The sequence below is a fragment of the Periplaneta americana genome, chromosome 12 (assembly GCF_040183065.1).
Source record: "Periplaneta americana isolate PAMFEO1 chromosome 12, P.americana_PAMFEO1_priV1, whole genome shotgun sequence".
Classification (NCBI taxonomy): Eukaryota; Metazoa; Arthropoda; class Insecta; order Blattodea; family Blattidae; genus Periplaneta; species Periplaneta americana.
The window spans coordinates 6,524,271-6,537,896 of NC_091128.1; the positions used below are offsets into that span (position 1 = coordinate 6,524,271).

General features: G+C 35.2%; 1 protein-coding gene and 2 long non-coding RNA genes across 15 annotated transcripts in view; 1 reads left to right on the top strand and 2 right to left on the bottom strand.

Moving 5' to 3' along the window:
* LOC138710145 (uncharacterized) overlaps positions 1–13,626 on the bottom strand; it is a 333,732-nt gene that overhangs the window by 77,288 nt on the left and 242,818 nt on the right. For all 12 annotated transcript variants that reach the window (XR_011335100.1, XR_011335101.1, XR_011335091.1 and 9 more), the window contains exon 2: positions 10,022–10,117. The gene's annotated coding sequence lies outside the window, so the exon portion shown is untranslated. The remainder of the gene's footprint in view (positions 1–10,021; positions 10,118–13,626) is intronic.
* LOC138710140 (uncharacterized) lies at positions 484–3,200 on the top strand. 2 transcript variants are annotated; one of them, XR_011335085.1, is made up of 5 exons: positions 484–862; positions 1,720–1,910; positions 2,153–2,211; positions 2,359–2,428; positions 3,163–3,200. It is a non-coding gene; the product is annotated as an uncharacterized lncRNA (long non-coding RNA). The 2 variants fall into 2 exon arrangements; XR_011335084.1 differs by lacking the exon at positions 484–862 and having other exon boundaries at positions 1,548–1,910.
* On the bottom strand, positions 5,191–6,743 carry LOC138710141 (uncharacterized). The gene is made up of 2 exons (XR_011335086.1): positions 6,312–6,743; positions 5,191–5,549 (listed from the first exon to the last, which is right to left on the bottom strand). It is a non-coding gene; the product is annotated as an uncharacterized lncRNA (long non-coding RNA).

The following is a 13,626-nucleotide window of genomic DNA, read 5'->3' on the forward strand; positions in this document are numbered from 1 at the left end:
CATTTGAAGAACAAAACTAAAATTCTTTCAATCATTCATTATCATAATTTTATTCATTGCTCTCTTAAATTGACTGAGTATATTGGGATTAAATCAGTGGCTTTCCCAAAACATGCTATGAAATGTTTCATATAAAAAAATTTTTATCTCCAAAAGGAAGCAAAAACGAGCAAAATTGTATTAAACTGTTTTGTTTGAAATATCTCAAACAACTCCCTGAAATTATGGATATTACTTACTGTTCACTCTATGAATATTAAGCTCTAGTAGACTCACTGTATCATTTAATGATATTGAGTTGAATATTTGTTCTAGAGCTGAAATTGGCAACCCCTATTCCCTGTGTATTAGTTTCTTCTTGTCAGTAACAGGCTGGAAGGATATTAATAGAGCCTACTTTCAAATCTCCAATGTGTTTAAACCAGAAAATTTATACTAAAGCCATTCTTATTTTTTTTAGCGTGTATAAGTTCTGTTCAACACTAAGGGCCTGTACTACGATCGCCTGTTAAAGCTCCAGATTCGTATACTCCAGTTTAGCAATCTGGAAGTTAAATATTTTGTTCTGTACTACCAGCGGATTTTAACTGCAGGATTGTTATCCGGAAGATATAGTAACATTTTTATTACGTTGGCCATGAAGTTACTGAAAATGTAGTGAAATTTATTGCGTTGGTATACCTTTCCCCGCGTATTTCATGTTTATATTCCGTGTTTATATGGTACTATTTATTTTGAGGTTTTATTGTAAGCGTTATTGTTATTATTTATTATAATACTGAAGCTCCAGCCAAGAAAATAACAGAGTGAAGAACAGAAAATTACACATACTGTATGAAGAAACTTTACATGGAAGCAAAAGGTAAGATTTTAAAGGTTATGTTTCTTTTCGAATAGTAATAATTCCTACAATACGATAGTATTTTGGTTTTAATTAGTAGGCCTAAAGAGGAGGGTGCGGGTTCCAGCAAAAGTGCGTTTTTCTCCATAATCATTGTTTTATTCATGTGTAACTGCACAAGAAGTGTAGGTGGCAATTATTTTTGTATTGTAATTAATATTAAGTGTGCTTTCAGTTTGTTGTATAGCCTACATTATTAGTGAATAGGGCCTATTTCGGTAATTTTTTTTTAGAAATAGTGTACTTCACGGCTTCAAATCATGGGTCGAAGGCACAGTAACTCGTTTAAAAAGAAAAGTTCACTGATACTGATAATAATGAATGATGTTTTTGGCCTGGGATTTCTAACCAACATTAGTACAGCAAGGTACACTGTTCCTAGCAAATTACCAATATTTCAGCATGTTAGGCCTACGTATTTTACTGTTAGTAAATGGGCGGATATTTTGTATTAGGCCTATAATACCATTCGATCACAGATAGGGCTTAACATTATTTAAAAAAAAAAACAGCATGAGGTGGAGAGACGTTTTCACTAAAATGCAATATCTGTTGCTGCTACCAGTTCGACTATAATCACTCACTGTAATGCACATTCAACACCTCGTAAAATAACACAGAAACAGGAGATATTAGGTTTTTTCCATAGTTTCTATGTACAGTATAGTCATATGTTTGATATTGTACTGACAATCGTCCAGTAAAAGCTCTTGCTTATTTAGGTATAGAAACTTAGATAAGGGAAAAAGAGAAATACAGTATATTTTCTAATGTTGTAGGTTGCATATGGAATTAACCTAGTTTTACTTCCTTTTTAGTAATATAGAATGAAGCATGGGAAGAATATAGTAACATCAGCACAAATACAAGGACCTGAAAACAGCTGAGAAGCAAATTTGAATTCTTGGAAAAGAACACAAAGAAAATTGCTGCTGCAGAGAGACAATGCAGGCTACAAACAATTGGAGCCCCTCCAACTGAAGCAAAACCAAATCCAAACTTAGCCAAGGTAAGTGATTTAATTCTCCTATCAATTGAGTGATTTCTCAGTGATTTTATTCATATTCAATGCATAAGTTCACTTATATGTTAATTTATACAATTATTACATAATAAGCAGAGGAAATTGTGTAACACAAGTTTGAATTCTTTTTATTTATTTATTTATTTATTCATTCACTCATTTATTTATTTATTTATTTATTCATTCATTCACTCATTTATTTATTTATTTACTTACTTTTGTTACAGCCGAAGTAGTAACTAAACCAAATTCCACTGATACCAGTGCAGCTAATAACACGAATGAGGTTAGTGTGTAAGGAATTAAGAGTCAGAAGAAGAGATGATGAGCTTTAGAGATAAAAACAAAATATTAGCTTCTTGAAAATTGTTATACAAATTTAATTTAATGTCGGTATTACATTATAATACTATTATTTCTTTTTTATTTACAGTACCATTCAGGTTCACAGTGCAATTCTTTAGTTTTTGACGTGAAACTGGACATCCCAACAATATCTCCAGGTAATTTGATTTATACTACAAAACGTTCTTTCACATTCTACGTATGATGCTTACTTTTCCAATCCGAAATAGCTGTAACATGTAAACACATTTTCAGCCAACATGTTGAAAATAAAACTAACACACATACTATATGAAATCTGCAGCAAGCAGTAGATAAATTAGATGCAAAAGTTAAAAAAAAATGTTAAAATATAAATTGTACATAATGATGAAATGGTCACAAGAAATGGATGTCTTAAAAATTAAACATCATTGTATTATAATATTATGTGGGAGTTGAGTGGGAATTTGAAATTTATAAATGTAAGCCTAAAAATAGAAAGTACACTAAACTGAAGAATTTACTTTGAGATTTCTCTGTAATGGGTTTGTAATTAGATTAGGCCACATTATGTTAAGTTGTATTTCAATTTTACCGTGAGGACTCTCACTTTGAAACTTGTGAATGATTTCTTGTGTACAGAAAAACTGAAAAATATATTTTCATAAGGTAAAACAGAAACTGACTACACTCTATTTACAATAGAACTATTTGCTTGGTTTTCTCTCTCTCTTTTTTATTGCAGCTTCACTTTCTTATTGTTAAAAATGAGTTTGGATTAATAGCACGTTAGAAAATACAATACTGTTACAGCTGCTGACTTTGAAGTGTCCACACATTTATGATAAAACATCATCTTTCTCCAGAATTAAATATCTTAAGAATTAATTCCACTCTTAAAATATTACAGAGTCAGCTGGTGCAGCAGATGAAGGTCTTCCACTGTACAGGTATTTACACAGTGTAATGAAAGTAAGTTTTAAGTTAAATTACTGGTTTATTCAGTGTAGGTAGTGTAGGCTAAACCCAGAAAGGTCTGAATATAAGCATATATCCCTCTCTTAAATATTTCAGCTGATAATGGGATAATAGCTGATCGAGTTACACCCCAAGGGTGCTTAAAAACAAAAAGAAAGAAAGAAAAAGCAAGCCTCTGAGGAATGCATTAGCCACATTGAAAAATCTTTCTCCATCTGTGAACTGTAAGTTTAATGTTGACTTAATTTTACTTGAGATGTTAGAAATTCATGAACTTCAGTACTATTACAGTGATTTCTTTAAAAAATACATTAGTTGAAAGTTGGATGCTAACATTATAACATAGAATGATTTGAAATAAAAGTAAGTCATATCCTCATGTTTGCGAAGAGATGGGGTTTGGAATATCAAAAGTAAGATTTGGAGTTTTTACATTACTTTTTCCTCCTCTTTAATGGGTGGTCTATCTACAAGGACATCTTCAATTAGTGGCAGAAAGTAAATGCTACAATAATCACCCATTCTATATGTTTTAACAAAAAATATGTTTAATTTTGTTGACAAGATTTGTTTGACCTGGATGACTGGGAGATTACTTCTTCTCATCCTTCTAATAGAGTGATAATCTCTTGCAGCTGTTCTTGATCCCTGTGGTCTCTGGCCTCTGCTTTATCTGCTAGTCTTCAGGATTAGGTTCGAGTCAGGTGATAATTATTAACTAATCTAAGGTTTCTGGTTGGGTTCGGGTCTGGTTCAGATCAGGCCGAGATGGGCCGGGCCTAAGAATTATGGCCCGTGCAGATCTCTAACAAATTGGGCTTATAGCTGAAGTTGGCTCTGCCACAGTTTTCCAAGTTTTGTGTATTTGCATATGTATTTGTGTTGTGTTTAATTACAGTTACTGTGTACTCTTATGTATTAGCCTGTATATTATTAATTTGTAAATATGACATGTACCATAGCATATATAATGAGACAGTGGATGTAATAAATGATTATGCTTATTGTATCTCCTGAAAAATGTCGTGTTTTGTTCATACAAAATAAATAAATAAATTTTAAATTTAATTGCAGCTATAGTGCATCTCTCTTGTTTTAAGTACACATTCACAGAGTACCTGAATACAATTGAAGCATCAGCTGGAACAACGTTGCAAGTTACAAAATTTTCATTCTGTGTGTTTCCGTGTAATAATGTTGTATGTCATGTTACCTTGCTATACTCCTTGGGTTGCGACTGTCCATCAATGCAGTACGTGAAATTTGTCCACTCAAAAGTTTGCTACCCTCATAAGAACAAAGTGGTACGCATATACACATTTTTGCAGCTCCTCTAAATTTTACCAAATATAACTTATAACGTTGTTCCAGCTGACGCTTCAATTAATGTGCCTCATGAAAAATGTTGTTTTACCATATTTTGCCTATGTAAAATAAATTTGAATTGCAGATACAGTGCATTTTTATTGTTTTAAATAGCCTACAGTGTACCTGGTCATAATTTTTAAAATGTATTTATCAAACCTTTGTGTTTGAATCATCTTAGCCTGTTAAGACATCACTGTGAGGGATCCAAGCAATAAAATATATTTAAAAAGTAACGATATGAATATGTTTGCATACATGAATCACTAGGCCTAGCGTGAATGAAACAGCTCCCTTGCAAAACATAAATGCCAATTCCAAAACTTTCAGGAAATGAAGAAAAACTGTCACGTCTAAAATTCAATAAACTGTTACAGTTTGTTAAATAATAATACTGTATATAGCAAGCATATCTTAAGTCTGATTAGTGAAATATGTTAGGCCTACTCCTACTGGTGAGCTATATATGCAAGGAAGGAGAAGGGAACTTGGGCACCCTACCACATTATCTCCTGACAGTTGTCTCATGAGTGATGCCTTATCGGTATTCCAATCTATCTTCGGAGAGTTGACTAAACAACTAGTAGACACAAAATGAAACAGTTCTAGGAAAACTTTAATCAAGCCCTATAATATATACATAAAACCTGTATTAAAATACTATTCAGAAGTATTCGTAACAGCATCAAAAAGAGAGACAGAATCCCTTGGGGTGGAAAAAAAACAAGCCTTGCACTTAATTACTGGAGCAAATAAAACTACTCCCAATGAAGCATTAAAAGTCATCACTTCAATTAAACCAAGCAGCAAGTGCAGCACTAGCTCGATTGACAACAGTTCCTGCTGTAACTTCGTGGACCCCACAAAAAATCTCCTACTGTTGTCAATGTTCTCCCAGTGGCATAGAATCTCAATACCAGTAGTAGTTGGTCCATTGGAGGTAAGGCATTATTTCTGGAAAAATGTATAAACAATCAGATTTGGTTACACCTTTACCGGTAAATCTTTACAATAGCGTTACCAAAAGAAGGCAAGGACTCCCTACAGGATAGCCTGGAAGAGAGGTTTGGATGCAGTTTTGACATTTTTTTTTTTTTAGACAATTGTAAATATATGCAAATCATACTAACCTAACTGCCACTAACTCGATCTTACGAAAACTTGTCTTTTCCCTTTAATTAGTAAGGAAACACAGTAATGAAATGAATGTGCTGTCCTTCCCTGCCGCCTACCCTTCTATCTCGATAGAGCAATCCCGCCTACCCGTACCTCTCCACCGCACTCCACTTTCACAGCAACTTTCCACCTTTATTTGGGAAATTGGTGTCGGCACTCAATTTTTCTTTCGTTTATGGTACATATGACTTGACTAGAAGCCAAATATGTGAATACATTTGTATCATAAAGTGGTAACGCAATTGTGAAGAAATGGTAGTTTACCATATAAAGGATTTTGATATATTATATACTGTTATTATTTTTTATATAAAAGTATTTTGAAACTGTTATTATTGTAGGTTGCCCTATATTATTATATCAATCACCTTCATACCTTGTAAGGGCAACAGAACACCTGCATGAAGCAACATTCTAACCTCACTTCTACTGTATTACAGGTTACTGTACTTCAAAATAATTATTATAGTGCTATTATATACAAAATATTGATGTAATACCTACCGAAATAGTGTAGCTTATTATTAACTGTGTACTTACGAGCTGTGTCTTGTTTCAGTTGATAATTGATTTCATGTAGTAGGTTTCGTTATTCGAAACTGTCTAAAAAATTTCTCGTCATCCCACTCTTCAAAATTATTTGGACGCAGCCTAATTCGTTTTGCTGTTCTGATATAACGAAGCATCTGCTCCAGAACTCATCATCAGAATCAGTATCAAAATTAAATTGATCCTTCAAATCACCAGCTGTACGACGTGCAGCCATCTTGATTTCAACACCGAGTTCCAACCTCCGGATAACGCCTATCTGCTACTCTGCCTCCCGGATTGCTAATCTGGAAGTTTAGCCTCCAGATTGCACATAACCAAAAGTCGTAGTACGCAATTACAACCCAACTTCCGGATAAATATGCCATCTGCCGGATAAGTTTAAACTAGAACTTTATCCGAGAGTCGTAGTACAGGCCCTAAGTAATATCCCAGAAATTCGGTCGATACATTTTCAGGCCAGTTTTGTCATGCATATAATTCCTAAACTACGCGACACATTCCAATAAAGTAAATGGAGACCGACAGTAGGGTAAATGTATCCAACGTATCATTGAGTTGAGTGAGTCACATCATCTATCTTCACTGCGGTAGAGGGGAAGTTTAGGCACGAATTGGCAGGTCCCATAGTAGCCTTGGCAGTGTAACTCGAGAATGCGAAGTGATAGAACGCTCACAATTGTGTAAATGATTCGTAACGAACCAGGCTATAATCCCAACTGAGAAGCAATCGATAGTCGACAAGTGAAATTGAAAAAAATTCCAAAGTGCAATTGAATGAAGAGAGAAAATTCACAATGTCGAGACATATGCAGCGCAAAGGGGAGTGGGAGTGTAAGCAACGGAGAGTAAACGATACTGTACAATGGTTAAGTCCACATCTGTGGAGTAACGGTCAGCGCATCTGGCCACGAAACCAGGTGGCCCAGGTTCGATTCCCAGTCGGGGCAAGTTACCTGGTTGAGGTTCTTTCCGGGGTTTTCCGTCAACCCAATATGAGCAAATGCTGGGTAACTTTCGTTGCTGGACCCCGCACTCATTTCACCGGCATTATCATCTTCATCTCATTCAGACGCTAAATAACCTAAGATGTTGATGAAGTGTCGTAAAATAACCTACTAAAAAAATGGTTAATGTAGCAACCGACATATTTACTTTTAATGCATACAAGGTTAGGACAGAATTTCATGTAACTTCGAAAACGTTGAATTACATGACAAACAAAAATCTTTATCCCTCGCCATCTGTTGTACATGATTAGTTAAGAACTGCAGACCTGCCGTTAAAAAAAAAACAATCCAAGCATCCCCTGCTTTGTAAATATTGATATTGTAACGGTATGTGTATGAATGATTTGTCTTTGTAATCCGGCAGGATGTAATGACATGTGTGATTGCTGTTTATTTATAATTTTAGAGCATGTGCGTTCAGAGAAAGATTTTCGATGTGGTAAATTCTGATATGTTTTCTCGTTTCTACGCGCATGCGTCGATGGCCCTTTGGCCGCCAGTTCGATGGTGCAGACTGAGTCAGTCTGTACAGTAGCTGACTAGAGCTGGAGCCATCAGCTCAGACCGGAAAGGCTTGGTGTCCATGTTTGGGAACCATAGGCCTATATCTCAACCCATGATGTGAAGGTAAACTGGCCACTGTACTTGGGTTTTTCTCTAAAACTAATTGAATTATAGCCCACTGAGTTTTTCTTTTGTGCATATTGTGGGATTTTGGTGAAATTATTGAAATTCTAAAAGAGGTTTTCCTTTTCCTGTGAAGATCGGCCGTGGCACTTAAAGATTTTGCTAGGCTGAAACGAATCCACATCGTAAGTCTGCGTGCTGTAATGATTAGTTAAGATTGTGATTTATTCTGATAGAATAACAAAGATCATGAGCTGATTATATATAGATATGAGATGAATAATGTTGAATGACTGAATTTTAATTTTATCGTATTGTTAAAATAAATTCTCAGTGTCAGTTTAATGTTGCTCAAAAACAAACACAATTTTGTACATTTAGCTTGTCTAATTTTTCAACTTTATGAAACTGGTTTAATCAAAGGTTTTGAGGCATAAAGAGAATTGTTGGTTTAAGGTTGAGTTTATTTAGTGAAAAATAAAGTTCTGATACAAACTGCATATTTCGTAGTGTAAGAATTTATTATAATCTTTGGTAGAAAAGGATAACTTCAGTACCGGTATCATGTTACCATAATATCACTCATCACCTGGCAACCCTGTGTGTAGCTACATGTCGTCGTTGTTTCTGCAATAACTCCTATGTGACATATTTATCGATTTTCAGATTTATTTTTCTATTAAATTAACTTAAATAGTGATACAACAAATAATAAAATCTCCTATATGTAATTATATTTCTTCCTATCGAAAATGTAAGAATTCACAATACGTATGAAGATGAATAAATGTGTATTTTCCTCCTACTGAAAATTTGTGTATTTTGCACATAGGAGTTATTGCAGAAACAACGACGATATGAGTCACTCAGCTAAGTGTGCTCCTAGTATAATGGCAGTTGACATTGGACATATACGTCAACGTATATGCCTAACTTGGAGTCAGGTCATAAAGGGAAACATTGAAGGAGGAGAATTCGATCCGGTGCTGTGGATTGAAATCGGTGTACCTCAGTGGTCAGAGCACTTTGTATGTAGAACCAAGGACCCGGGTTTGATCCCCGGTGCCGAAGCGAATTTTTCTCCTCAAATATTAATTGTCAATATTACAGAGAATATTCTGTATGACAAATTAATAAATCTATAATATTCTCATAGCTAGCAGTGCATATGTCTGCACAGATTACTGTGCACTTAACTGCTGAATCTCGGCCAAATAAGTCACTCAGCTGAGTACGCTCCTAGTATAATGGCAGTTGACATTGAACATATTAGTCAACATATATGCCTAACTTGCAGTCAGGCCACAAAGGGAAACATTGAAGGAGGAGAATTCGATCCGGTGCTGTGGATTGAATTCGGCGTAGCTCAGTGGTCAGAGTGCTTGGTACGTAGAACCAAGGACCCGGGTTCGATCCCCGGCACCAGAGCAAATTTTTCTCCTCAAATATTAATCATGAATTTACTTTGATTGATATATTTTGAATGATATATTTTGAATTTTAAGGTCATTTCAAAGGTCAGTTTAATAATATATGAGGTGTCACTGCATAAGGATCATGTGCAGAGACTAAGTGGAATGCAGAGAATAGGAAAGATTTGAGAATGCTGGGTTTGCAGTGAAAGGCCTGCCTTTGGGCAGAACACGTGTGTGTGTGTGTGTGTGTGTGTGCGTGCGCGCGCGCGCGCGTGTGTGCGTGTGTCTTGAGAAGCCTCTTACAAATCCTGAGGAATTGAAATGAGAGAAATTTTAACAGTCTATATATATATTTTTGGGGAGGCTAAAAACAAACCATCATCTTTCTTATCATTCATCTCGGGGAAGGATTACAGCAAAGAGAAAAAATACTGCAATGGAAGAAAACTGGATTTGCAAGAATTTTACAATGGACAAATATTTAACATACCTTGCTGTAAAATGGCAAAGAACATCATTTTCATGACATTTTTATTTCATATTTGGAATTACGTTGGTAATTTTAATATTCTTATTTCACAACTTAATACAACATTAGCCAATATTTTAAGAACTTTCATTGAGTCATATTGTAAAATGTTGGTCATACCTGACTATATTCATCAGAAGTCAATATCCGGTCACTATTATCTGGTATTTCATGAGAAGTCCCGGTACGTGAAGTATGATGTTCAAGATTAGGTTTCTGAAAATATACAGAATTTGATATTACAAATTTAATAAGAGTAATTATAATACTCATTGGCCACTCCAAAAAAAGTATTTCACATCTAGGTCTACAATATTTTAATAGATATTATTGATCGTCCAGCACTGTAGCACTATATCTATGAGGAAATAAATAAGATAACAGTAAGTAAATAACAAGAAGGAGGTGAGCCAATTTTATAGGTCCATCTGTGCCAGAAAAAGAATGTTTGAAAACAGTTATTCGATAAATTTCTAAAATTATGTGTTCTTCATCAGATGAAGTGGATGAATCTGAATGGTCTAGTACAGGGATGCGAAACTCATAAGTAGGGGTGAGATATACTTTGACTCACCGCTGGCTATGTCGTCGCCAGTGGCGTATTTGAAGGCGGTTTGTAAGTAACACAATGCAATACAGAACACTGAAATGAAATGAAATGATTAATCTAAAAATGTCCTGTTAAGGGCAAAGGCCTCCTCCTATAGAGGGAGAGCTCTATTTGTCTCACGCTGTGAGCTACTCCCCATAAGAGGTGTTTACATGCTTGAAATTGTTCACTTGGTTCACATTCTGCAGTGTTTTGATAATGTTCACTTGTTTCTGTCGCACTGGTTTTAGTCACTGTTCACTTGTTTTCTTAGGTTTTTCCAGTCTTCCCTATTTCTTGCTCTGCTTGACCAATGGCTTCCTACTCGTTCACTGAAGAGGTCGGTCCATCTTCTTCTTGGTCTTCTGCTGATCTCTTGCCAATGCGGGGGTCCCATAGTGTGACTTTCTGCGTCCATCTTCCATCTCTAAGTCTTGCAACATGGTCTCCCCACTTCCATTTGGTATTGGTGGCTTGCAGTGCTGGATCTTTAATTGCTGACATATTTTGTAGCACTTCGTTTGGAACTCTGTCCCTCAGTGATAAGCCTAGTATCCTTCTCAGCATCTTCCTTTGGCATATTTGGAGACGAAGTTTGGCAGTGAGAGACCATGTCTGACACCCATATAACAGTACAGGAGTTACGCGGGTCTCCAATATTTCTATTCTGAGTTTTTTGCTGAGTGTTCTCTCCAGTATGATAAACTTGAGAGTCCAGAATGCCTTCCGTATAATAATATAATAGAGACAGTCACATAATATTATTATTCGTGGTGCACATGTTCTGAAGAGGAATGCTAGTACCTTTTAGCTTTCCCCAGTTTGTCAATATCGGGGTGAATAGCTGAACATAGTTTCAATTGGCATACTAAATGAAAATCAGCTAATCTACTGCATATTTATTTACTTGGTTATTTAACGACGCTGTATCAACTACGAGGTTATTTAATGTCGATGGAATTGGTGATAGTGAGAAGATACAGTATTTGGCGAGATGAGACTGAGGATTCGACATAGATTACCTGACATTTTCCTTACGATTGGGGAAAACCTCGGAAAAAACCCAACCAGAAATCAGCCCAAGCGGGAATCGAACCCGCGCCCGAGCACAACTCCAGATCGGCAGGCAAGTGCCTTAACCGATTTAATCTGCTGCGTATGTCGCTTTTAATGATATCATATTGAAAAATAACTTGATGACTCAGAACGAGACTGTTACAACTCAAAAATAGAGATTTTTCAGTAGAGCCATTTAAAGTTTTCCATTTTGATTACACAACTTTTAATACTATATCACTTCCTAATATGTATTATGATGTTTCGTGTGTTAAATATTACAGTACCTGGTTAACTAGTATCAGCCTGTTATGGGCCATCTTCAGAACTCTGAAACTAGTTAACCAGGTACTAAAATATTTAACACGCGAAAGATGTATAATACATTTTCCTAAAGTTTCCATTGTAGATGGTAAATCAGATAATCATCTCACATCAATGAAAATTGGTATATACATTAATTATTGTTATAGAAGTTTATTAAATCCTTATACTGCTTTTTTGAGGCTTGAAAGTAATGTAATTTTCCCTAAGATAGGTTACTAGCCTTATCGTTAGGTAGTCCAGTAGTGGGGCTGCTACTTTTAGCCTCTGGACAGGCTTGTAATGCAGCATTTCCTCTGCATTTGATGAAACAGTTATACCGCTGTGACTCGGTCGCCATTTCATCGTTGGTAGAAACAGGGTGGACCACGAGAAGGTGAGGATGGGTTGTGAAATATTTTATCAAAATGAAAAAGATGTGAACAAGAAAATTACCAAATTTACACAAATTCTAGGAATAATAAACAATACAGTAAAAGCTAAATTAGTACAAAAATCTACAAGAATAAAAATATATAATACACTAGTATTACCCTCCCTTTTATACGGAAGTGAGATTTGGACATTAAAGAAAAGAGACATGAACAGAATCAAAGCAAAGGAAATGAAATTTTTCAGGACAGCAGGATATACTCTTTTAGACCGAAAAAGGAACGAAGAAATTTTAGAACAATTAGAAGTAGAGTCAGTAGAAGAAAAAATTAGCAGATACAAATTCAGTTGGCTAGATCATGTAAGAAGAATGGAAAATTCAAGAATCCCAAAAATTATGATGCAGTATAAGCATAGAGGACATCGTCGACCATGAAGACCTTTAAGAAGACTGCTAGATGGGGTCGAAACAGGTCTACAGAGGCCTAATTCGTGAAGGATGATGATGATGATGATGATGATGAAGTTTATTAAAAAATTAATTTTGTCGGTATTTATTTTATGTAATTTTTAAGTGACTTTTTTTTTAGTTGCAATACTTTCGCATTAAAATATCCAGACAAAACTTCTCAGATATACTGTAACTGTATTACATAATATTTTATTATTTGCAACAGGTTTTTCCTAATATGACTATGTAATAAGTTCAGATAATGCATTGGAAAAATATGTCAAATATAGATTTGGAAACAAAATGAGATTGGTTGGTATCAGGATTATTACAACAATAAAAAGAAATAAATTACACCAACCAGGATGACTACAATAATAATAATAATAAATAAATTGCATCTTGTAGTGAGAAAAAGCATGTGTTTATTTGTTAGTCAAATGTAACTCTATTTTCTTCAACACCATTGGAAACTTTCAAAGTTTTATAAAAATTGAGCATGGATGCTTGGAATGATACCACTTTTACAAACATCAAGCAAATTCCCCCATCCCCACCCCCCTCCGCAATTATCCCTGGAGGCGAAGAAAATGCTGGCTTTAGTATTGCTAAAGAAGACTTGCCTTTCCTTTTTTGTCGAATACTTGTTTTTTTTTTTAATCACCTTGTTCATAGGAGTGCTTAAAAGAGATGGCGAAAGGATCCTGTTTTCTAACCTCCACGGTCTTCATCTTAGACCAGTTTACATTATCACCATTTTCATTTCTGGAAAAATTATTTTCCATTTGTTGTGTTAAGTATTTCAAATCTAAGATGTCTGGTGTATCTAGTTCATTGACTTTGTACATAGGGTATTGCCTTTTCTCTTGACCAATTTCAGTACTGGTACCTATTGCGTCGTTGGCAGTATAATAGGTCCTCCTTTAAGAACTC